The sequence below is a fragment of the Lygodium microphyllum genome, chromosome 21 (genome assembly GCF_053477565.2).
Source record: "Lygodium microphyllum isolate KBCC chromosome 21, Lygodium_microphyllum_v1.1.10, whole genome shotgun sequence".
NCBI lineage: Eukaryota > Viridiplantae > Streptophyta > Polypodiopsida > Schizaeales > Lygodiaceae > Lygodium > Lygodium microphyllum.
The window spans coordinates 4,425,639-4,452,194 of record NC_141155.1 but is presented as its reverse complement, the minus strand read 5'-3'; positions in this window follow the sequence as shown (position 1 = coordinate 4,452,194).

The following is a 26,556-nucleotide window of genomic DNA, read 5'->3' as shown; positions in this document are numbered from 1 at the left end:
CTGCTGCTCCATTTGCATACAAAGGTCAGAGAATTTCTCCTGAGCAGAGGCTAACTCAGTATTGGTCTTATTCAGTTCCTCCTTAGAATGCTGAACTTCATCATAAAATGAAGAATATAATTGCTAGATACAGGCAGTCATCGAAAGTTCAATAGAACTCTGGATATCCTTGCACAGGAACAGAATAGCATCTCCTGTTACCAGGCAGTGAACAGAAGGAATAGTAAGGTCGAGCATCCCATCTCTATGGGCTCTGAAAAGGTTTGGCGTCTAAAGGAATGCAGGCAAGTTGTTGCAAGCTGGGCAGGAATTGGCACTGGAACTGGAGGAATAGGCATTGAATCAACCACCCTCTTGAGGCGTTTTCTCTGAATGACTAGGGGAGGAGGAGAATCATCATCCTCAATTATCACTTCATCATCTTCATTATGAGGCAGAGGAGGAACTTTTGGAGGATCAACTGGAGGTAAAGGAACTTCCTTTGCAGGGGCAGCATGTAGCAAGAAGACATAGAGGAAGGACCCAAATGTAACATTAGTTACATTTTCTCGAGTAGCTCGGATAAAATGGTGATCCATCTTGGAGAGGAGGCAGGTACTCCAGTCAATGGTTATGCCTTTCAAAATCATTTGTGAAGTTGTAAACAACTCCTTGGAAATACAATGAGATGGGGATTTTCCTGTCCTGAAGGAATTGGCATATCTGTTTCCATAAGGGATTGGAAATCATGGAAACACACACTCCTAACGTGGTAATGACCTTCTTTGGATCAAGAACATCTTGAGTCTACTTTTGCAACAACTTCAAAATATCATCATTGGTAAACAACTATCTGGCAGTAGGGACAGATTCCCCATGATATGGCAAACCAAGAGCCTTGCCTAGACTCTTCGGTGTCAAAAGAACAGTTGTGCCACGGACTGGACCAGACCTCTTGCTGTAAGAGGTTAAAAACTCGTCACAAAGGGAAGGATCATCTGGAACCAATGGGAAAGAAAGGCTGATGAACTTGGACAACCCTTTTTTAGCAACAACATCCAAATCTAATAACAAAGAATAATCATGGACAGCCAAAGAAACATACTGAATCAGGGGAGGAGTATGAGAGGGTGCCATTTAGATGGTTACACACACACCACAAACACAGACAAACCAAGAGAATGCTTGCAAAGCAACAAACAAAAACCAAGGATAAGATATCAACCAAAGTGGTAAAACGTGACTCGACCAACTATCCCCAAGCAAACCACAGCCTAGAAAAAATTCGACATGACCTCTAGACATATGCGACCGAAAGCTTCATGCTATGCAACATGCAAACACACAAATCCCCGTATCAGGAAATAAAGAAAAAAAAACTACACACCGTACCCTTAACCGTAGCAAAGAAACTGAACCAAAACATAACAACAACCCACACATATCAGGACCACAACTTTGATAATCAAGTTTGACCATGGAGACAACTCCGAAGACTTCGCGTACCCATCCCACGAAACGAGTTCATTAAAAAGGGAAAATAAGTGCAGTGAGGGGGAATTAATTTAATGAAAGGTTCATTTTAATAAATGATTAAGAAATGGGTGAATTTTTATTAAGTGATAAACCTTAACAAGAAAACGGCGGTTCCTTCTTAAAATTTTAATTACCAATTATTAGGTTAGAGCGGTGCTTTAATCCGAATCCTGGACTTCGATACCCAGACTGGGTCTCTAAATGCAAATTCATTTATTAAAAATTAAGGTGATGTGGAGCGTTTTTTTGCCAGCATGTGCTCTTGTGTGACGAGACTGGTTCATTTTAATTAAAAATATTAAAGTGCCTCTTAAGAGCACTTAGCGCGTGCTAAGTGAATGGCTAGTTTATTTTTATTATAAAATGGTGTGTTTAGCGCGAATGCGTGTGCCATGGTGGTGTTTAGGGTTCATGTTAAAAATTAAAGGTGGATTTTGGGGTAGCGAGAAAAAAAATAAAAATATAAAAGGGAAAAAAATACCTGGAAGTGGATGTATGTGTATGCAATAAATATGCTCTTCTCAATCCCAAAGGTATTTGGATTTTTCTAGAATTTTCAGTTGGTGTTTTGAATGAAAGAGATTTTTGTATGAATTTAGCATTTAATGAAGTATTTTTACCATAAAATAATCTTGGAATAAAATGACACATCATTTTTAGCTTAAAAAATCTTCCAAAAATAAGTAAAAAAGTGAATGGAATTTTTAGGAAATTTTTTGGTAATTAAATTGGAATTTTTTACCATTTTAATGAATGTTTTTCATTTTGTGGGTATTTTTAAAAGAATTTTTAATTTGAAAGTGGTCTGATTTTAAAAAAAAATTCAATTTAGAAAAATATGGCAATATACTGCAGAAATATTGGAAATTTATCAAGATTTTTCTGTAATTTATTTTAAATTTTAAGTGATTTTAATGTTTTTTTTTAATTTTCAATGTATTTTGAGGGTTTTCGGGTATGGGAATTAAAAATCCGGGAATATACCCAGAAATAGACTGCGTGTCAGCTGCGTGTGAACAGTCGGCTGCACACCACCTCACGGACCAGCTAACGTGCGTCCCCGCGCGTGAACAACCGCGAACGGTCTTCCGCACACGAACACGCACAATCACAATCACACGAACACGTTCGTGTGTCAAGGGCGGAGAATGGTATCGGGAGGTTTTGTCCAGTGGTTTCTACGGGTGTCTGCGTCTCAAGGGGGGACAGGGGTTTGGAGGGGGGTTGCTTGCGGGTCTACAGGGGGGAACAGTGCTTGAGAAGGGGGTGGGGGGGAGTGAACAGGGCTTGGGTGGAGCTCTCCAGGGTGTGACAATTGGCTTAGGTGGGGTAAGATGAGTTGTGTGCCTTGGGGAGGAAAGGGGGCTTGCAGGGGGGTTGGGTGGGTTTGGTGTGCTTTGGGGGGGAAAGGGGGCTTGCAGGGGGGTTGGGCGGGGGATTGTGTACCTGTGGGGCGCGGGGGGGGGGGGGGGGGGAGGGGGGCGCTGCTTACAGGGAGGTTAGTGTGTGTTGTGACTTGGGGAGGAAGGGGGGGGCTTACAAGGAGGTTGTGGGTGTGGGGGTGGGCACGTGGAACTATGGGGGGGAAAGGGCCCAACAAAGGCGACGGACAGGCGGACTAGACAGACACGGGGCGGGCGCGTGGCGTCGTTGGCAGTGGGCGTACAGGGCAACATTCTCTTAGAATACATCTATAGCACATTCTCCTAGGATATATGCATGTTGTAACCTCGTTGGAGACATTGGTGTACTAATCCATGTACCATCTATTCATCATGGCTAGTAAGGAAGTACCTCTATACTTTACTATACCCCATGTGAAAACTGATTGCACTAAGTGAAAGAGACTCTTAGAGAGAGTGCTAGCAATGAGATAGCACCTAACTATTGGTCACTTGACCATCTACTAACATGAATACCATCGTATGGCATTATGAGGTTGACTGACTTCTAGAAGCGCAAAGAGAAGAAAATTGGAGTGCAACTTGTCTTGTAGAGAGATTGTAAGATGCTTGGCTCATGGCCATCTGCATAAGAAAGATGCTAATCCATAGCTTCATGTAAGCAATGGATCATAAAGCGTAAAAGAGAAAGAAAAATGTCCATGCCTTGCATGTCGTGTGCAAATATGTGTGTTGAACATGCATTGCACTCTAGATCTCTATGAGATCATCCAGATATGGCCGTGCCACATATAGTCATGTCATGCATGCATCATGATCCACATATACATATTTTGAACTATATGTATGCCGTGCATGCTTGATTTCCATGAGAACATTGTAGAAATTATGCTCCCGACATGCCTTGCATGTTTCCAAAGCATAATCATACATAGTTTAGACATCTCATAGATGCCATGTGCACTAACTCATGCATATTCTCATGCATGAAAGTTAAGGAGGAGAGGGTCCTAATCGATAAAATATAAGACTAGAACCATGTTGTACATGTAGAATGTTTGTTACAGCGTTTGCCGCAACACCGCAGACCGCATGTGTGGTGCTGTCAGTGTGTCCTTGGAGATCCTGGCGGTTGTCTTGGGAGTGTACCCGTTCGTATCCGATGTTTCTTGGCATCCGTTGTGAGGGAGATATATTTTGTGTGGTTGCACTCTTGTGGGAGCGCACTGTGGTGCGGAGCTTTGTATCTATCTTTTGATATATACAATGATGATGATGCTATTGCTGTGTTATTTTGTTTGATGGTCTTTCATCTTATGTGTGTGATGGTAGTCTATTGTGCAGTATCCATTCCCGTATCTGCCGGTGTTTTGTGCGGATACACATGGCGACCACGATGTTTTGTGGAAATTTTCTGAATGAGTGTGTACGCGTTCACAAGGACCCCTTGTGGAGAAGGTTCTTCATACTGGAAGGTGCCGTCATCGTTCGTCAGTTACGGAGGTGCGGACTACTTCTATTATTGATGCCGGTTCAAATGATGAGCAGCAGACAAGTACCCCCTGTGAATCTGCTCTTGTTCGACGTTCTTCTTATTCCCCACCTCCGGTTGCTGGTGGGCGCAGACAGTTGGTGATCCCGGATTCTGCTACTACTCTTTCGACTTATCAGTTGTTTTCCGCCTCTCCATCTGGTCTTGTGGTGCCTGCTATTCCGCAATTACCGCTACTTCCGGTTATGGTGCATCATCAACCGCATGTTAAATATCATAAATTCTGGGGCCATTATTCGGAGGACCCGAATGCTCATGTTCAGCAGTTTGATAAAGTTTATGAGCTTAATCTTCTAGGTCCGGTGATCCAGTTACAGAAAGAGGGTGTATTTGAATCTACCTTAGGGGGATGGCTAAATGGTTATCAGAATATGCGGTAAATCATTTTATGACTTATGATTATATTCGTTGTGCGTTCTTGCAATGATTCCGAGTGGAGAAAACAATTGCCCAAAATCTGGAAAAATTGCACCTATTGGAGCAGAAAAAACGTCATCAAGTGGAGGATTATGCGGTTAGTTTTCACTCGCTGTTTTATAGAGAGTGCCTCCGCACAACATCCTGTCCAAGAAGTGTTGAATGATTATTTTCTTAAAGGTTTGCAGAAAGATCTTCGTACGGATTTGGCTATGGTGGATAAGATTAATACTCTGTTGGAGAATGTTATTGCTCAGTCGGTGTTGGCTGGAGAGTCTCTTGAGGATGATGCTTCCCATCATAGTCGTAATCGGCTACTTGGGCTTGTTAAAGGGGTGGTTATCGCAATTTCGGGGATTCTTTTTGTTATGTCTTTTGTTGTTGTTAGTTTGGAGGATTATAATGTATTGTTCGGCCGTCCCTGGTTGCGGCAAGCTCGCGTTCATCATAGTTGGGAGCACAACCACATTTCAATTCATCACGGTCGAAAGAAGGTTCAAGTGGCTTTACAAGATATGCGGCCGCGAAAGGTCAGTGGCCAGTGGTGGCTGAGACGGTAAATACGATTGATGGCTTTTCGAATGATGAGGAGGAATCTTTTTTAAGGGATAATCCGGATTTGATACATCTTTGTGAGATTGATGTTGCTCGCATTGCAGTCGAAAAACGCAAACGAAAATGGGTCCAAAAACGCAAACGAAAATTAATATTGGAAGATCTGTGCATCGGAACGAGGTGCAGGAAAAAGAAAAAAGGTGCAAAGGACATGCGTGACAAGCCTATCACATCAAAACATAGTTTCGACTGAGATAAGACACGTTCACATGGGAAAAACCCAAAAAACAGACCCGAAAATGGAATCGGAAATTAATATGGGACGAACTGCTGGCCGGAATGACATGCAGTAAAAAGGAAAAATATCCGCAGGAAGGGAGGGTACAGGGTTGTCATGGCAAAACACAGTTCCGGCGGAAGTAAGAGGGGTTCACATGCGAAAAACACCAAAAATACACCCAAAAACACATTTAAAAATTAATAATTAAAAATCCAGAAGGCAAAAGAGGGTGGAGGAAAAAGGAAAAAGGTGGGGGAAGGCGCGACGGACATGGCTATCAAATCAAATTGGAATTCTGATGCAAACAAGGTAGGTTCACATGGAAAAATGTCAAAAAGACGCACGAAAAAGTCTCGAGAAATCGCAAAATTAATAATGGACAAACCGTGCATCAAAATGACACGGAGTAAAAAGGAAAAATGTCAGGGGAAAAGTTATTGTCAGGGCTATGGCATCAAATCACTGTTCCGAAGCAAGCAAAATGCGTTCACATGGAAAAACCAACTAATGTGCGCAAAATACTTCAAAAATTAATAACTCAAAAACCATGCACCGGAACAGGGGTAGGTAAAAGGAAAAATGGTCAGTTCAAAGGGAGGAACGGGGTTGTAAAGTCAGATTGGAAATCCGCTAAATGTAGGGTGCGTTCACATAAAAACACAGCAAAATAAGGGAAAAAGAGAAATGGAGGAGGAACAGCCCCAAGGGAGGGGTGACAGTGGAAGGGTGGGTGGGAAGGAACCCCATCAGGGTAAAAGCAAGGCATGGCATAGAGGCATGAGCAGGTTGAGGCATATGCAGAAGGGTATGCAATGTAGACGCGCAGGGATGCGTCCCCACACTTAAGACCTTAACAGATAGGGTTAACCGAGCAACAGGGACCTAGGACCACATAATAGACCATCCACTAACGTCCCCACACTTAAAACATGAACGTCACTGAGAAACAGAAGTTGTAGGGTTAGAAAAACTTGGCCCATGTTGTCGAGGATCAAGGTTGATTGTCGATGGCACATCCTGTGTCGTTGTCGGCTGCTGCAGGAGGTACCAAGGTTCTTCACAGCACACATCCATCATGGCAGGGACCACGAGGCAGCACCCAGGGAGGTAGTTGGTTGAAAGAATCGCAGGAAATTCATCGATGGCGAGGGAGATTACACTCAACTCACAATCACTCAAATGGAATGAAAGAGCAATCACTCGCCCCATGACTAATATCACTCAAGGAAAGCAAGATGAAAGACCCATGGCTCACATCCCAGTTTAGGAATCGACATGGGGGATGGTGCAGAGGAAGTATGCCAGGGTGCACAGTTGATGGTGCATTAGTGCGTCCAACCCGTCTGCCATAAGTGCAAGGAGGAAGGCAAGGGAGCCTTACAGTGTAGTGTATAGAACAGGGGGACGTGTCCTGTGATGACGGCAGAGACCCATCCCATGGGTGCATAGGGAAACGGGAACATACCTGACTCCAAGTGTCGTAACGTCCCTCAATCTCACCTCTCGGTAAATGATTGAAGAAACTCCAGTCACACTCAGCCCACCCTCTGTCTCACACTCTGCTGATAGATACAGGAGGGCAGCCCTTTCCTGAAACCCATTAATGTTATCCTCACGGTCACTTGTGCAAAGGTTGTATGCCTTGTGCGCATTTGATGGTGCAACTGTGCATCCCGCCCCGTGCTGGCATACGGTGCGAGAAGAAAGGCCAAGGAGCCTTATGGTGCAGTGCACAGAAACAAATTGTGCTTTGTGCATTGAGAGGCTCGTCCCGTGCGTGCAACACTTCATTCACACTTCTCACCTCTCATTTGATTTGAAGGGAAAAGACTGGTCACTCGCCCCACCCTCTGTCTCACTTTCGTTTGATAGTTACAGAGGGCAACCTTACTCACTTTCCCATCCGGTTAGGATGAAAGCTCACATCACTCAATTGTTTGTTGATGAAGATTGCATCATCAGTTGTTGAAGAGGCGTACCCAGGGAGGTAGCCATCAAATCGAGCGTGGGGTTACATAGGAACATGGCGTTTGCTAGAGGACAGTTAGACACTCTGCAGAAAGACCCAGGACACAGTGTACCAAGGGAGGCAGCTTCGGAATTGGATCTTGGGGATGTCAATTGATGAATCCACTTTTTGGACTGCTAGGTGTTGCCACCTTTTTCATAGCCAGCTTCTCACCCAAGGGTGTTGACCACCTTTTCCACAGCCAGCTTCTCGCCCAAGGGTGTTGACCACCTTTTCCACAGCTAGCTTCTCGCCCAAGGGTGTTGAACACCTTTTCTTGGAATGAGGCCTGCTATGACAGGGAATTGCTTTCTTTTCTCCCATAACAGATTTTTTTCTTTTCTTGTCTTGTTTTTTTTTCTTCTCGTTTTTTTTTCTTGTTTTCCCCTATTCCTGAGGGTGTCTCCACCTTTTCTCAAAGAATAGGTCGGCATGATAGGGACCTAAGTTCTTTTCTCCCATGACCGATATGTATATATGTTTTTTTTTTCTTTTTTTTTTAAACATTAGGAAAGTAATGGTAGATAGACCATATGTCAGAACCAACCTCGCCACTGCCTGCTCGGGGAAAATAGAGGATAAGAGATCAGGGCTGGAAGGTGGGGCTGAGGGGACAAAGGGTTGCGTCCACCTCATCAGGAGTAGCTGAAGAATGGCTATCAGAAGTAGCATCATAAGAGTGATAGTGCCACACCAACAAGGGAAAGGATCAGGTGTCCGTGATTGTCAAGATCCCCAAGGAGGGAAGTACTTCTTCAGGCGATATCCATTGGTCAGGAAGGGATCATCAGAGGCATCAACGGTTTGCACTTGGACAGAGCCATTAGGGTTGACGGCAAGTACCTTATATGGGCCCATCCACCGCTGTTGGAGCTTGCCATGAAACTTGCCAAATCGTGAATCATAGGCTAGGACCAAATCACCTTCTTTGAACTCCTTGTGCTTGATGAAGCTGTCATGGTAAGCCTTGTGTCGAGCTTGCGTGGCTTCCATGCACTGTAGAGCCATCCTGCGAGTTTCGTCTAAACATTCCAGGTGCAGGAGACGGCGTTGCAATGAATCATCATCCCCCAAACGCTCTTTGATAGCCACTCTCAAAGAGGGTAATTCCAATTCAACAGGGAAAACAACTTCTGTACCATACACCAGCTGGAAGGGTGTCTGTCCTGTTGTTGCTTTATGGGAGGTTTATATGCCCAGAGGGCCTTTGTAAGTTGATCATCCCAATCACGATAATGTGCGGCAATTGTCCTTGTCAAGATAGAGTAGAGGATGCGATTTGTGACTTCGACTTGGCCATTGGCTCTGGGGTAATAAGGAGTGGACTTGCGATGACGAATCTTATACAGCTCTATTAACTCTTCCATAACTTTATTAATGAAATGCGTGCCTTTGTCACTTACCAGCTCTAAGGGATTGCCAAAACGGGTGATGATATTCTCGTACATGAACAGGGCCACGCTATTACTATCGTCCCGCTTTAGGGCCTTAGCTTCACACCACTTTGTGACATAATCTGTACATATGAGGATGTATCTGTTCTGTTTCCTTCTGGTGGGAGGATCGATTGGGCCTACGAAGTCGATGCCCCACTTCTCAAAAGGCTTCAAAGGAAGGATAGGTTGCAATGGCATGGCACTGCTTTTGGTGGGTTTTCCCATTCTCTGACATGCATCACATCTTTTATAGTAATCATAGGCATCCTTGTGGAGGGTCGGCCACCAGTATCCTGCTAACAGAGCCTTCCTGGCTATAGCTTCTCCTGCAAAGTGGCCTCCACATGGCTCGTCATGGCAAGCCTTCAAAACAATCCCAATCTCATCTCCTGCAACACATCTTCTGAGCACTTCATCTTTGCCCTTCTTGTATAGTGCACCGCCTAACAGGGTGTAGGGGGCTGATTCTAACATAAGCTTCTTCCTTTCCCGACTAGAGATGCCATGAGGGTATTGTTGGGTTGCCAGCAGATTGGCAATGTCTGCATACTAGGGGGTTACAGTTTCTACCAGGAATAGGGAAGCATCAGGGAGGTCTCGATCACCCTGCTCCTCGTTTGCAATTTGTGGGATACGCGATAGATGATCAGCCAGAACATGGGAACGACCAGGTTTGGTAATTACCTCAAAGTCAAACTCCTGAAATAGAAGGAGCCATCTCATCATTCGTCCTTTCACATCTGCTTTATTCATCAGGAAGGATAGGGCCTCATGATCCACATAAAATTTAAAGTGGGTAGATAGTAGGTAGTGGCAAAACTTTTCTAGGGCAAACACCATTGCCAAGCACTCCAGCTCTGTCATGTATAGTTCTGTTTCCTATCAGTGACTTTTCAGCTTGCGTAATAGATCGGTTGATCCATCTTTGAGGAGCCCTTTTGGCAGAGAACTGCGCCTAAGCCTTCAATTGATGCATCCGTGTGTACATGGAACTCTTTCGTCCAATCAGGAGGTTGCAGAATGGGTGCCTCAATCAGACACTTCTTCAGAGTGTTGAAGGCTTTGTCACATTCTTCTGTCCAAACAAACTTTGCATCTTTCCTCAGAAGCTTGTGCAAGGAGGTTGCCTTTGTTGCAAAATGGGCTATGAACCTTCTGTAGTAACCCACGTGGCCTAGGAATCCCCTCAACTGTTTGAGGTTGGTGGGTGCTATCAGAGCTGCGATCTTTTCGATCTTTGCAGGGTCTGTTGATATCCCTTGTGCAGAGACAATGTGGCCCAATAGAACTCCAAAAGAGACCCCAAAGATGCATTTTTCGAGGTTGAGGGAAATCCCATACTCCCAGCATTGGTCAAGCATTGGTCAAAGCATTGTTCCAGGTGTCCCCAATGTTCCCGGATCAAACTATAGACACAGAAGTCATCCAAATATACCTCAATAAAGTCGTGCAGATGATTTTGGAATGCGGCCATCATGACTCGCTGGAAAGTAGCAAGGGCATTGCAGAGCCCAAATGGCGTCACTCAATAAGCGTAGGTCCCCCATTCTGTGGTGAAGGTTGTTTTGGATTGGTCTTCTTCTGCTATCTGCACTTGGTTGTATCCGCTGAATCCATCCAAAAGGGAATAAAGCTCATGTCCTACCACTGTGTCCAACAGTTGGTTTGTGAAAGGGATAGGAAAGTGATCCTTCTTCGTCTTGGAATTCAACTTGCGGAAATCCACACATATACGAAGCTTGCCATTCTTCTTGGGTACCACCACGATGGGTGAAACCCATTCACTATTTGCCATTGGATAGATGAACTCGGCTTCCAGAAGCTTCAGCAGCTCTGCTTTCACCAATGTGGAATAATTCGGGTTCATTCGCCGTTGTGGTTGCCGTACTGGCTTGGCATCAGACTCCAAGTCAATATGATGCTGACATATTGTGGGATCAATTCCCTTTAGGTCTTTGTAGGACCACACAAACATGTCCAAATTCTCTTTCAACAAGTTGTACAAGGTTGACAACTCCTCTTCTGATAGGCTGCTACCCACCTTCAAGTGGCGTTTAGTGCCATTTGCATCCACAAAAGTTAACTGCCTTTTACCTTCTACTTCATGGATGAAGGTCCCGCGGAATGCTTCTGGATACAAATCCGACTCCTTCAAGGGAGTGGTGTCCTGTTCTGATGTCCCACTAGAACCAACTTCTTCTTTTGGTGGAGACTTAGGTTGCTCCTTGAGATATTGAAATGGGATTAGAGCCGTTTTGGGTGTGGTTTCACGATTAGTTACCTCTTGGCTTGAAGACTCCTCTTCTGATGACACGTCCAGGAACGTCACATAACAGGGACCCTCTGATTTCTGTTGGGTTTGTGGGACTGGTGCATGTTGGCATGGTGCATCATCATCATCTTTCTTTGGCAAAGGTGGGTGAGGGTGGCATGAGCCACTGCTGAAAGACGGCTTGTTTTTCTTAATCCATTTCTTATAAAGATTTTGCATATGAGAAGATCCATTTACTAGACCAAATGGTACCATCGCCATTCTATCCCACAACATAAGCTCATCTGCTTCCAATGCTTCTGGAACTTCTTCTTTATATATATCCTTTTCGGGTGGGATAGACTCTTCCATCTTGCGTTCATAACCTTCTTCTTCAATATCATCTCCATCCTCTTCAGTCTTAGTCTCAGTCTCAGTCTCAGTCTCTGGCTCTATCTCTGTCTCTGGCTCTGCTATGGCCATGTAACAGGGAGAGCAGTAAATCCATGCTTCTATCTCACTATCAGAAGTGATTTCGGAAATCATTCCTGGTTCAGGCAGGAAGTATTCACCCATTGATAATGGCTTGGCATCTTTTGGGAGTTGGCTTACAGTATCCACTGTTAAGGAACGTGCCACTGTTTTCTTGGGAAGAATCTGTTTGACAGCATCTTCGTATGCTGATGTTCCATCTGTAGCCTCATTAGGGGAGTCCGAAGATAATTCCAAGGAGGTGGATCCATGTCCTTTTTGAGCACCATATAGCTTCAGCACCACTTTGTTGGGTCCTCTACCCAAGGTCAAGGTTCCTTTGAACCAATCTGTCCTTGCTCTGGCTTCAAAAAGCCATGGTCTGCCCAATAAAGAGGGTAGGATGTACCATAAGAGTTTGGCTTCACCACCAGATAGGTTAGCCAATAATCTTTTCCAGCCACTGTAGACTTCACATATGGGAGAATGCCCAAAGGCTTGATTCTGCTCTGATCCGCCGGTCTGATGAGCCATTGGATTGGTTGCACACCTTGTAGGCCTAGATCCTTCATTCTCACATCCGTCATAATGTTCATTGATGAACCACCATCAATCAGTGCATTTGCAATAAAGCAGCTTTCTATCCACATGCCAGTCTCTGGGGTACCCTGATCTAGGAAGGCGTTAGCCACATCCACTTCTCTTACAGGCTCTGGAGCTTTGTTAGACTTTGTTGCTATTGAGGGAGCAATCCTTAAGCCACGTCTTCTTGTCAGTATACTTTTGAACATTTTTCGGCAACTGGGAGACAGCATCAATAATTGTCGAAATGTGAGGTTTGGTTTAAAGGTATCTAGATCTCTGACCAGATCGTATTCCTTAATAGGATCCACTGGCTTCTCTAAACGGTTAGAGAATGGGGCAACACCCATTTTCATTTTCCTTGTTTCTTCCAACAGGGGCATCATGGGGACTTCTTCTGCCACTTGTGGCACCTCCTCCTGTTCTATCTCCTGGACCTTTGGTCCTGTCTCTGGAACTGTCTCTGTGACTCTTTGTGGCACTGTGGTGCTCTGTACGGCACTGTAAGGCTCTGTTTTGTTATGTTCTTCTGGTGGAAGATTAAATTTCATTGTTCTGGCAGGAGGATTATTTTCTTTCTGGATAGGTGGTTCCTTCTTCTTTGCACGCGTGATGGCAGCAACTTCCAATTCCACTAAATTGGAGGTAGGCTCTTGGGCCTTGGCCGGACTATCAGTAGCACTGTTTTTCATTGGGGTTGGGCTTGGACAATCTTTTGCAGTGTGGCCTTCTCCTTTGCATCGACTGCATAAGGGCTTGTAATCCACTAACCTTCTAGGATTTGGACAATTTGGTGAAATGTGTCCCTTTTCTCCGCATCTGTAACACTCCACTTCTCATCTGTGACCACCGCCAGACTGTCTTCCTCTGTAACTTTTAGAGGGAAACCTCCTTGGACCGAAATTAGGACCAAACTCCCAAGGCTTGGGTCCAATATCCTGTGTTGTCATTTTGGATTCCAGCAAGTTGAATCTTGTGTCTTCTTCCTTCCTTCTCCTATCATGCATCTCCTTCAGAGAGCAATACCCTTTGTATGGTTCTTCCGCAAACAGTAGGAACAGAAAGCTCCCGGAATGGTTGGTTTTCGTGTACATTCAGTGGCTAAATGGCCTGCTTGATGACACTTACCACACCAAGTATTTGACTGCATCACATCTCTTCCTACTCCTGCCACATTGGAAATGCTAGCAGTATTCACTTTCAGCGTCTGTAGCTGCTCTGTAATCACATCCATCAACTCCTTTTTGATATTTGCAACTGAGTTGGATAAATAATCCTTCAAGATTTCTCCTCCTGAGGTACTGGCAGTAGGGTTTTGAGGAGTCTCTATAATCACTGCATAAATAGGTTGGGCGGGTGCAGAGGGGTTTCTGTTCTGATTTTGATTCAGAGCTCCTATTTGAACTATTGGCTATTGGCTCCAGTTGGTAGGGTTCCACTGTTGCTGCTGATTTGGCATTGAGGAAAGTGGTTGGGACCATTGTTGTTGTGGTTGAACCATCATTTGAGGCATTGATTGTGGCCATTGTGGATTTGGTGCACTGTACTGTGATACTGGGGGCATTTGTTGGTAGGGGTAAGGGACTGTCCCTGGGACTGCATTTGGTGGGTACATCATTCCTGGCATCAGAGGAGGTAGGACTCTTCTTCCTGTATTCATCGCCAATCTAGCTTCCACTTCATCGTACAGTCTTGCACCTTCTGTTGCAGCTTGCAATGTGGCTGGTCTTTGCAGCTCCACAAACTTACGGACTTCTGGTTGTAATCCTCTGAGAAACACCCCCTTCTGAATGCCATCATCTAGATTATGGTTAATCCATCTCTTCAGGATGGATTCCATTCGTGAGACATAAGCTTCTACTCTTTCTCTAGAGGACTGACTTAGGTTCATAAATTCCTCTCGCATCCGCTCTTCAAAACCTTCACGCCTGAATTTAGTGAGGAAGGCCAATTTCAGGTCGTCCCATGTGCCAGAAGTTCCTGCTGCTTGTCTCTCATACCATTGAAATGCTGCGCCCTTGAAAGTGACGGGGAATATTGCTAACCAATGCTCAGGGGTTCTGGCATTGTTAGCCACACATGCTATCATAAACTCTACTACATGAAGATCGGGGTCTTCATTGTACTCTCCCTTAAAAACTGGCAACGGGACTACATTCACGAATCTCGCTTGGAAGTGGACCTCCTGCAGGAGGAGGAAGGGCTTGATGTGCCATTGGGACTTCTGTAAAGAGTTCCGCAAGGGCGTCAAAGGCGGCTTCTGCTGCGAGCTTGTTCTCAGCTTTGATTTTTGCTTTCTCTCTTCTCACGTACCTCTGGACTCGTTCTAATGCTTGCCTCTTTATTGTGTCATTCATCAGGGGGTTGGCTCCGCTATGTTGTTAGTGCTCCACAGAGGGATAACAGAAGGCTTCACTCTCTAGAGGACTCTCTTGCCAACATTTCTTCTACTTCTTCCTTTTCAACATCTCTGAATTTTGCTTTCATGCCACTGCACAAAGGAAGGTATTCGGTTCTGAAGGTGTCAAAATGCATACGTCTAAGCATTGTGGTGGTGCCATCATCATAGTAATGCTAGCTTCTGATGGTTTCAACAGTGTATGTTTTAAAGAACACTCTATCTACCAACTTCTAGTGGATTGCCAATTGAACAAACAGAAGATTGTCAGAACACCAAGCATCCCACGTATCTTACTATTGAGCATCAACGAACAAATTCCAACTCTTTTCCTTCTTGTCTTTGTGAACCTCTACAGACCAAGACTCCTGAAGCTTCTTCACAATTTCCCACTTGATGATGTCTGGAAACTTCTCAATGAATGCCAAATCTTCCATGTATGGTCATTCTCTCTGTTTCTGCTCTTCAGTTTATTCCCAAACAGTTTGCCACCAAGATGCAAGTTTCTGCTGCTTCAACAGGAAGAGGAAACTGTCCACCACATAGAGCATGCATCATGATGGTGATGTGTTTCTGCCATTGTGGGATGAACTTCTTGTGGAAAATGGCTTTGATTATGAGAAGTTACAACTCTTCAGTGGAAGAAGGAACTTTACAAACATCCATTGAATTCTTCTCTTCTTGTCAATGTCATTTCCTTCATTTTCAGCCTCTTCTGGTGCTTGTTGATGGCAAGCTTCCCCAGCTGCGCACCAAAAACATGGATCCCCAAGAGGATCACCAAGTAAAAGGGAATTATCTTGCAATAAAATCTATCTTGTAACATCAACAAGCTTTTTTATTAGGTTTTATATGATCACAATGAAGGAAAGAACACCAGTCACAACAAATCTTCATGCAGCATCATATAGATCTCCCACGGATTTGATAAAATCAACCATATTCTTCAACATCTTCACAAAATCCATCAATAGAACAAAGAAAGAAAATGAATACACCATCTTTGAATAGAAATACATCACATAGTATTCATATTCAATGTCTTCATAGTCTTCTCTCTCAATCTCTCATATACAATCATTCTGTTTCAATAGAATTGACTATCTTTGACTCTCTCTCTCTCTCTCTCTCTCTCCATCAATAGTACATCATATCCTCACTACAATCTCTCATAATCACTCACAATAATTCTTATTAGGTCGTGGATACCCCTCCCAAGAGGTATGTCTGATATGAAGAGGCACCAGAGCCACTACAGTGTCCTTTCGTAGCTCACCACTGTCACTTCACTCCAGTCTTTACTTGAGTCTTCAGCAGCTACTTCTTTCACTTCTTTTAGCTCTTCTGTACTTGTATTCACCTCTTTCCAAGGTTAGAAAACTTTCCCAAGCTACACTCTCATCCAACAAAACACATACAGAAGCATACAAAAGGTCTACAGAAGCTCATCAGAGAGTTACAGAAGGTCAACAGAAAGCATCAGAACCACATAACTCATACCAAAACCATTCCAAACCATCAAAAATCACTCAATAAGCTTTCAAACAATCTCAAACCCTATCAATCAATGCTCCATCTCTCCTTATAGAGAGAAAACAGAACAAAATAGAACAAAAATAGAAGCAATCAGGACTAATCAGACCATCATTAGAACTTCACATCTCTACTAATAAACATCATGAGCTTAATAAAACCATTCCAACCTATCCAAAACACTCTCAAACCACTTCCAAACCAATCAATCATCTCATAAAATCAACCATTCATCTCTCAAAAACAACAAAAATTAGTCAAAAAATAGGTCATTTCAACACTCAACACCTATCCACAGGATACCTAGCTCTGCTAGACCTGCGCAAAGTAGGTTCACTCCCAGGTGCTCTCAAAACATCCCTAGTCTTCCTTACTCTAGGTGTAACAATAGAAGGAATACCCAACTTATCATCAATGCTCTGTTCTGAGCCACTGGATTCACCATCCACATAAGAGTGACCTGCATTCACATCAAACATGGGCTAATCTACCTTCTATTTTCCTTTTCGTGATACCTTCATACCACTATCTGCATTGCTTTGAGAAGATTCTCATGATCTCAATCTGCCTGTCCATGGCGAAGAATGTGAATCACTGCTAGAGGACGCTCCAGGTCTACTAATATCTTGTGACAGCTGCTGTGAATTTTGTGCAGCATTACCATTTTGTGGGTCTACATTATCAATCACATTTACTGGTTTATACCAGCTACTCATCTCATCAAAAATAACATCTTTGCTCACTGTAAACTTACGAGTAGAAGGGTTATAGCATCTATACCCTTTTTGCTGCAGTGAGTAACCAATAAAGATGCACTTCTTAGCTTTTGGATCCAACTTGGATCTCAACTCATCTGGCACATGAACTTAGGCAATGCAACCAAAAATTTTCAAATGAGAAATATCTGGTTTCCTACTAGTATACCTCTCCTCTGGAGTCATCCCATGTATTGTTGCAGTGGGAGTCCTATTCATTATGTAGACTGCTGTAGCAATTGCTTCAGCCCAGTAAAAATTTGGCAAGTCTTTTTCATTGAGCATGGCACGAGATACCTCCCCAATATTTGTCAAGAATCGCGTGGTGGAGGGGGTTGCTCAAGATGCTGCGCTGAACACACACAGAATGCACAAGGAGAAGCTCACTCAAGAGACAAGAAGAGATATGGAGGCCAAAACGTTTTCTTGCTGATTTCTTCTTCTTCTTCCACACACTTTACAATGTACACAAAGTATAGATAAGATACAACATAAAAGGAAAGTGGCCTACTAAGTCAAACAATGCATAACCGACTACACTAGTCGACTGGCGCTATAACTATGCCAGCTGTAAATAGGTGTAACAACCTGAATATAATAAGTAATGAGTCAGTGGCCATGTGAGAGTCATAATGACCACCGACATGCTAAGTGTAGACGTGTGGACCCATCTAACCAGGCGGTCCATCATCCATGTCCACATGTGTTGAGCTTGCCATCTCAACACTCCCCCTCAAGCTCAACTGCATCTCTGCAACTCCAAGTAAGCTTCGAAACTTTTGAAGCTTCTCTGTACCCAATGCCTTCGTGAAGATATCAGCTATCTGATCCTGTGTGCTGACATACACCAAGTCAATCTCACCTGCTAGTACCTTCTCTCTCACAAAGTGGTAGTGTACCTCAATGTGTTTTGTCCTGGCATGGAACACAGGGTTCCTAGCCAACTGTATACTGCTCATGTTGTCACAATAAATGACAACTGGACCTTCCACCTGCACATCCAAATCAGCCAGTAACTTTTGCAGCCATACTACCTCACATGCTGCAACAGCAGCACCTCTATACTCAGCCTCTGTACTCGACAAAGCAACTGTAGATTGCTTTTTGCTGCTCCAAGCAACTGCTGCACTACCAAGAGAGAACATGTATCCGCTGGTAGATCGTCTATCAGACATACTACCAGCCCAATCTGCATCTGTGTATCCAAACACCTGTACGTCTGTACCTGCCTCATAGAAAAGCCCATAATGTAATGTGGACTTCACATATCTCAATATGCGTCTCACTGCATCCAAATGTGGCTTTCTAGGTACTTGCATAAACTGACTCACAAGACCAACAGCATAGCTCAAGTCTGGCCTTGTAATGGTCATGTAGATCAAACTCCCCACTATCCTCCTGAACATAGTAGGGTCTTCTATCTCATCCCCAACATCAGCACTCAGCTTTACATTCTGCTCCAACGGGACTGAAAGTGGTTTGCATGCAGTCATACCATACTTGGACAACATATCCAAGCCATACTGTCTTTGGAACAACCATATACCATCATCACATCTGATCACCTCAATGCCAAGGAAGTACCTTAGCTCACCTAAATCCTTCATCTCAAACTTCATTTTCAAATAGCCCTTGACTTCAGCAATCCCACTATCACTATCACCTGTAATAATCAAGTCATCCACATAGATGACTATGATGACCAAACCTGCATCTCCCTTTCTCACATAAAGTGAGTGATCAGCATCAGAAACATAAAAGCCAATATTGATAAGATACTCTCTAATCTTATCAGACCATGCTCTAGGTGCTTGCTTGAGCCCATAGAGTGCCTTCTTCAACCTGCACACATACGTGGGATGCTCTAAATCTTCATAACCTGCTGGCTGATCCATATACACTTCTTCCTGCAAATCACCATGCAAGAAGGCATTCTTTACATCCATTTGCTGCAACCTCCAACCTTTGGCTGCTGCCAAAGCAATCACACATCTGACAGTTGCCATCCTAGCAACTGGACTGAAGGTTTCATCATAATCTATGCCATATGTTTGGGCATAGCCTTTTGCAACCAGCCTAGCTTTGTACCTGCTAATAGAACCATCTGCATTGTGCTTAATCTTATAAATCCACTTACATCCAATAGCTTTCTTTCCCTTTGGCAATGATACTAGATCCCAAGTCTTATTGGCCTCTAATGCAGCCATCTCCTCATCCATTGCTGCATCCCAATGAGCATGACCAACAGCCTCCTCAAAACATGTGGGCTCAACATCCTCAACTAGTTTCACCATATAAGCATAATGGTGAGCTGCATAACCCTCAAAACCAAATCTTTTAACAGGGTATCTCACCCTGCTAGACCTGCGTACCACTGGATCACTCGATGGAGTCTTTGCATTAACACGTGCTCTCTGCACACCTGGAGTCCTCACTAAAGGAATGCCAAGCTCATCATCCAAGCTCTCTGAGCCACTGGAGTCTCCATCAAGAACTGCATCAATGCCTTCTGACACTTTATTCTTTCCTTTGTCTTTACCTGTAGTGCTACTAGATGCACTTGAAGATGTAGAGGTACTCCTTAGTCTCCCAGACCAAGGACTACCAGATGATGTCTCTGGTCCACTAAGAGTCCGTGATTCTTGCCTTTCAGCCTGCACATGAGTGTCATGATCATCATCAACATCCAATGCATCACCACTAGATGCATACCAACTGCTCATTTCATCAAAGATGACATCCCTGCTCACTCTGAACTTACATGTGACAGGGTTGTAACAGCGATACCCTTTTTGCTCTAAAGAGTATCCAATAAAGATACACTTTTCAGCCTTTGGATCCAGTTTCTTCCGCAACTCATCTGGTACATGAACATACGCAATGCAGCCAAACACTTTCAAGTGTGAAACATCAGGCTTCTTACGTGTAAAACATTCTTCGGGGGTCATACCATGAACTGCAGCTGTGGGAGTTCTGTTCATAATATAAACAGCAGTATGAACAGCCTCAGACCAAAAATGCTTAGGCATATTCTTTTCAGCCATCAAGGCGCGTGCAACTTCTGCAATATGCCTGTTTTTCCTTTCTGCAACCCCATTTTGCTGTGGGGTATACCTGCATGTGAACTGTCTCTTTATCCCATGAGACCTCAGAAAATCACTGAACTCATTTGAGAGGTACTCTCCCCCTCCATCTGACCTCAGGCACTTTACTTTCAAGCCTGTTTCTCTTTCAACTGCAGCCTTGAAAGTTCTAAAGTGCTCAAAAGCTTCACTCTTTTCCTTCATAAAATATACCCACAGCTTTCTAGAACAATCATCAATGAATGTGACAAAGTATGAACTGCCTCCAAGAGATACATTTTGTGTAGGCCCCCAAATGTCTGTATGCACAACATCAAGGATATTTCTGCTTACATCTCTGTCATGTGAAAAGGGTTGTCTTGCCTGCTTACCAAACTGACATGCTTCACATACCTTCTGAAATTCTGCAACTTTAAATGTAGGCAAACCTGTAACCAACCCTTTGGACTGCATTAATTTCAGCCTTTGTACATTTGCATGTCCAATGCGTTTGTGCCAAATTTCAATGTCTGCAACAACACCTTTTCCTTTGGCATACATAGCCGCATTCATAGTAGGAATTCCAGCATCTAGAGTGAACATACGTCCAACTCTACTTCCCTTTGCTACCAACCTGCACTTGTCATTGAAGTCTTCTACAAAGCAGCCCTTTGCATTAAATCTGACTTGCAGCCCTTGCTCTACCATTTGACCGACTGACACCAAGTTCTTTGTAATAGATGGTACATGTAATACATCTGAAAGACTCTTTGTCTTACCATCATGCAAGGATAAGGGAACTTTTCCAATGTGTGAAATTGGGTGGCATGAGTCATCACCCGTCTGCACATAACCTGCATTCTGCAAATCCTGCATCTCTCCAAACCATTCTGCATGGCTGGTCATATGATTGGATGCACCTGAATCAACATACCAAACATCTTCATGTGTTCTCTTTCCTGTAACAGCATTCAGCATATGCTGCATAACGAACAAACGTTCATTTTTGCCTTCATTCTGTCGTGAAGACGATGCATAGTTTCCTTGCTGCAACTTACCACTGCGGATATCATCTCTCTTAGCATAACATTGGGCTGCAATATGACCTGTTTTGCCACAGTAGTGGCACACAATACCAGAGTTGTTAGAACCTCTGTTCTGCCATCCACCTCTTCCTCTAAAGCTCCCCCTACCTCTAAAGTTACCACGACCTCCTGAAACCTGCATATCGCCAAATTGCTGATTCAATCTGTTTTGCTGGTTGTCACTACCACGTCCTGTACCACGGCCTCTTGAAGAGAACCTGCCACGTCCCCTTCCTGAACTGGAGTAGAAAGCTTGGACCTGTTCACCACTTCTTTCGGGTGTCTCACTCTGCATGTTGATCTCTTCAGTGATCATAAGGGAGACCAACTCATCGAAATCTGGAAATGGCTTTCTGACATATACAGAAGTTACAAAAGACTTCCAAGCCTTTTCATTGTTAAGTCCACCCAAGGTAGACGACACCAAATCATCATCATCGGGCATTGCATCAATCGCTGCCAATGCATCTGCAATGCTTCTTACCTTCAGTGCATACTCATTGATAGACATCTTCCCTTTCTTCAATGTATTCAACTCTTGCTTGAGTTGAATCTTTCGTGCCTTTGTATTTACAGAAAACATACTTTCAAGTATGGTCCAAGCTGCATATGCATTCTCTGCATTTCTAATGTGTCCCAGCATGTTATTGTCAATTACTGCAGACAACCAATACATGACCTTCTTGTCTTTTGCATTCCATTCCTTTCGTGCCTTTGTCTCTTCTACAGTTGGAGGATCACTCACCTCCGGCTCCTTTTCTTCACCTGAAACGAACTCGTAAAGGCCTTTTCCAATAAGGAAGTTCGTGACACGGAACTTCCATGAAGGGTAGTTATTCTTGTCGAGCTTCTCAATGATGGGGCTTCCACTATTCTCTGCCATTATCACAAGAATAATACCAAATAACAAGCAAATCTTCTGCAACCCTTGACCTGTAGTGCACAGCAATACACCAGACAGCCTTTTTTACTGCCTGCTCAACAATACATGCAATCTGCAACCAGTTTGCAGATAAACCTTGTGTTTACTCACTGATAAACACCTTTGAACTTACAGATCTGAAATCTGTAATCTGCGCACCCACGTTCGGTCAATACAGTCGAAGTCACAGTGTACCCCGAAACTGCTGTCCGCAACCTTGCGGCTCTAAAACGGGCCCTGAAACGGCCTCAAATGCCCAAAATCTCTGTGGGTAAGCCCTAAAGGGCTTATCTGCAGAATATACAGCGCTCTTCGCGCACACCAAATCTCACTGGAATCTGAGATTTTTGCTCTGCCCTGCTTCCGGTGCCTCCACAGACACTATCCAAGAGAAGGAGTGGAAGAATGGGAGAGATTCTTACCCGTAGCTTGCTTGCTCGAACCTTGCTTCTTCTCCTTTGCTTCAACCTTCGAAATCAGCCTCTCTCAGTGGTGCGGCTCTGATACCATGTCAAGAATCGCGTGGTGGAGGGGGTTGCTCAAGATGCTGCGCCGAACACACACAGAATGCACAAGGAGAAGCTCACTCAAGAGACAAGAAGAGATATGGAGGCCAAAACGTTTTCTTGCTGATTTCTTCTTCTTCTTCCACACACTTTACAATGTACACAAAGTATAGATAAGATACAACATAAAAGGAAAGTGGCCTACTAAGTCAAACAATGCATAACCGACTACACTAGTCGACTGGCGCTATAACTATGCCAGCTGTAAATAGGTGTAACAACCTGAATATAATAAGTAATGAGTCAGTGGCCATGTGAGAGTCATAATGACCACCGACGTGCTAAGTGTAGACGTGTGGACCCATCTAACCAGGCGGTCCATCATCCATGTCCACATGTGTTGAGCTTGCCATCTCAACAATATTCCTATTTTTCCTTTCTGCAATTCCATTTTGTTGTGGGGTATGACTGCATGAATATTGATGCTTTATGCCATGCTCCTGCAGGAACCTTGCAAACTCATTTGAGAGGTACTCTCCCCCTCCATCTGACCTTAGGCATTTTATTTGCAGGCCTGTTTCTTTTTCAACCATAGCTTTAAGAGTTTTGAAATGCCCAAAAACTTCACTTTTCTTTTTCATAAAATACACCCAAACTTTTCTACTATAGTCATCAATAAAAGTGACAAAATAATGACAGCCTCCAAGAGATGCAGCTTTAGTAGTCCACACATCAGAGTGGATTAATTCCAATGGCTTCTTACTCTCTTGAACATGTTTAGGAAATAGTTTCCTTGCCTGTTTTCCAAACTGACAGGCTTCACATACCTTATGCATTTCTGAAACCTTGAATTTAGGCAATCCTACAACAATATTTTGGGCTTACATTGATTTAAGTCGGTGTACATTAACATGGCCAATGCGTTTATGCCAGATATCAATATCTGCAACTACACCGGTCCCATGTGCAAACATTGCTGCACTCAATTTAGGCATGTCTACATCCAACGTAAACATTCTACCCTTCTTCTTTCCTTTTGCTATCAAGCGACCTTTATTTTTCATATCCTCAACAAAGCATCCATGAGAATTAAATCTGACTTGCAAGCCATGGTCAACCATTTGACCAACAGAAACCAGGTTCTTGGTGATATTCGGGACATGAAATACATCCGACAGGTATTTCTTTTTCCCATCCTGCATAGACAAAGGAATTTTTCCAATCTGCATAATAGGATGTGCAGTATCATCACCAGTCTCCACAAATCTTGGTTTTTCCATTTTCCTTGTGTCCTGTATCCATTCTGCATGACCTGTCATGTGGTTTGATGCACCTGAGTCAACATACCACACATCGTTGCTTTCTTCTGCACTTGTCATAGAATTGGTCATGTGCTGCACCATAAACAAATGCTCATTTCTGTCATCACCCTGTCTACTAGAAGATGCATAATTCCCTTGTTGCAATTTTCCATTCATGATGTCATTCTGCTTTTTATAGCAGTCTTTAGCCATATGACCCATTTTACCACAGTAGTAGCATTCAACATTGATGTTTGCATTTTGGCCTCTTTGCCATCCACCACGACCTCTTTGGCTCCCCCTGGCTCTAGAGTTACCACGTCCTCCTCGATAGGGCTGGTTATCTTGAGTTTGCTGCATATTCTAATTTCTACCACGGCCTCCAAATCGGCCTCCTCTACCTCTGCCTCTACCTCTTCCAGCATTTGAGCAACCGAGGGCTAAAGCCCTCTCCCGCAGCATATACTGCCCTCTTGCTACACCGCGAAGGGCGTCTCAATCTGAGACAATGCACTCTTGCACTTTCCAGTTGTGCTACCTGCAGAGACTTGCTCCCAAAACAGAAAAATGAAAGCAACACTGGTCCTCTTACCAGAACACCGCGAAATTGGTTTGCTTTCTTGAGCTCCTTACCACCAACAAGGCTCTGATATTATGTCAAGATTGTGGGAGAGAAGGTAGGAGTCTCACTTGTAGCTTTCTTGCTTGCACAATGGGGGAATACACACACAGGTGGAGGCTGAAAACAGTTTTTCTCTTCTTAGTTGTGTAAGCCAAAAAAAAGAACTCAAGTACATAGAAATAGAAGAACCCTATATATGGGTCTCAAACCAAACTCAACTAACTAAGGTGGCATACTAACTGAGCCACAAACTAGAGTAGATAAGGATAGTTGTCATCTAGCTATTATTCATGGGCGGTGTACCAACCGCATCTGCAACTGACAAGTCGGTGACATAAATGCACAACGGTCACCCTGGCATATCACGAGTGGAGCTCGATATCTCAACAGTCACTTCTCTTTTCTTGCTTGGTACTTTTAATGAGTCATGGGATGTATTCCGCACTGAATTATGTGCCTCTACTACTACCATGAAATTATTTAATGTTGAGAGTGCTCTTCTGCAGGAAGAGGTTAACCGTAAGAATTTGGATGTCTCTCGTGTGTCGCATGCAATGACAGTTAGAGGCAGGAATGATGGATATGGAAAGCATGGCAGTGGCCGTGGACGGGATTCTCAAAAATCTTGATCCAAGTCTCGTGGGAAGTCACGTAGCAAATCCCGTGGCACGAATGCAAATGTTACATGTCACCATTGTGGGAAAAAGGGCCATATTAGGTCACAACGCCATGAAATGTGCAATGAAAGGTGTAAAGATAAGGGGAAAGACAAAGTGCAGGATAAATCTTCTGATCACAGCATAGTACCTGCAAAGTCTAGTGTTAAAATTGAAGAAATCAATGTTATGCAGCTTGAGGATGTTGATGATGATGATTATATCCTTGCAGCTTCTTCTAGTGCTTCGCAAATGATAGAGATACACTCTATGTATGCACAGTGTTGGCTCTTGGACTCACATGCATCCTTTCATGTGACACCTTGCCAATAGTGGTTTTATTCATACCGTACTATTTCGGGTTCTGTGCGCTTGGGTGATGACAACTCTCTTGATATTGTGGGCATTGGTGATGTTAGGTTGTAGTTTCCTTCTCGCAGTAGTTTTGTTATGCAGGATGTACGTCATGTACCTGCTTTGACACGCAGTCTCATGTCAGCTAGACAGCTTGATGACGCAGGTTATCATGTATCTTTTAGAGACTCTACATGGAATATCACTCGTGGCAGACTTGTGATTGCAAGAGGTGCCAAGGCTGGCAGCCTCTATCCCTTGATTGTATTAGCTTCTTACCTTGATCATGTTTTTTCTGTGGGTTCTATCCCACATGTATCTCTTTGGCATGCCCGTTTGGGCCATATGTCTTTGAAGGGAATGAAAATGCTTTCTGGTTTGCAGTACTTATCGCCCCTTGATTATGCATGTTTTGATTCATGTGAGCATTGTCTTTATGGCAGGCAAACTAGGTCTACGCTTAAAAAGTCGGGTAGGCCATGCATGAGTGAGCCCTTGGCATTGGTATATTCGGATGTCTGTGGGCCCATGCCTTGTCAGTCTATGGATGGTGCAAAGTATTTTGTTACGTTCATAGATGATTTTTCACGGAAAGTTTGGGCTTATCCCATTAAGCTGAAATCCAATGTCTTGGCTGAGTTTCAGAGATGGCTTGCATTGGTTGAGAACCAATCTGGGTGTAGGCTAAAATGCCTAAGGACAGATAATGGGGGTGAGTATGTCTCACGTGCTTTTGAGTAGTTATGTGATGAGAGGGGTATTAAGTATCAGTTGACCGTCCCCTACACCCCCCCAAAATGGTTTGGCTGAGCGGATGAATAGAACCATCCAGGAGCATGTACGTAGTATGCTTAGCTACGCAGGCCTACCACAGAGCTTTTGGGCTGAGGTA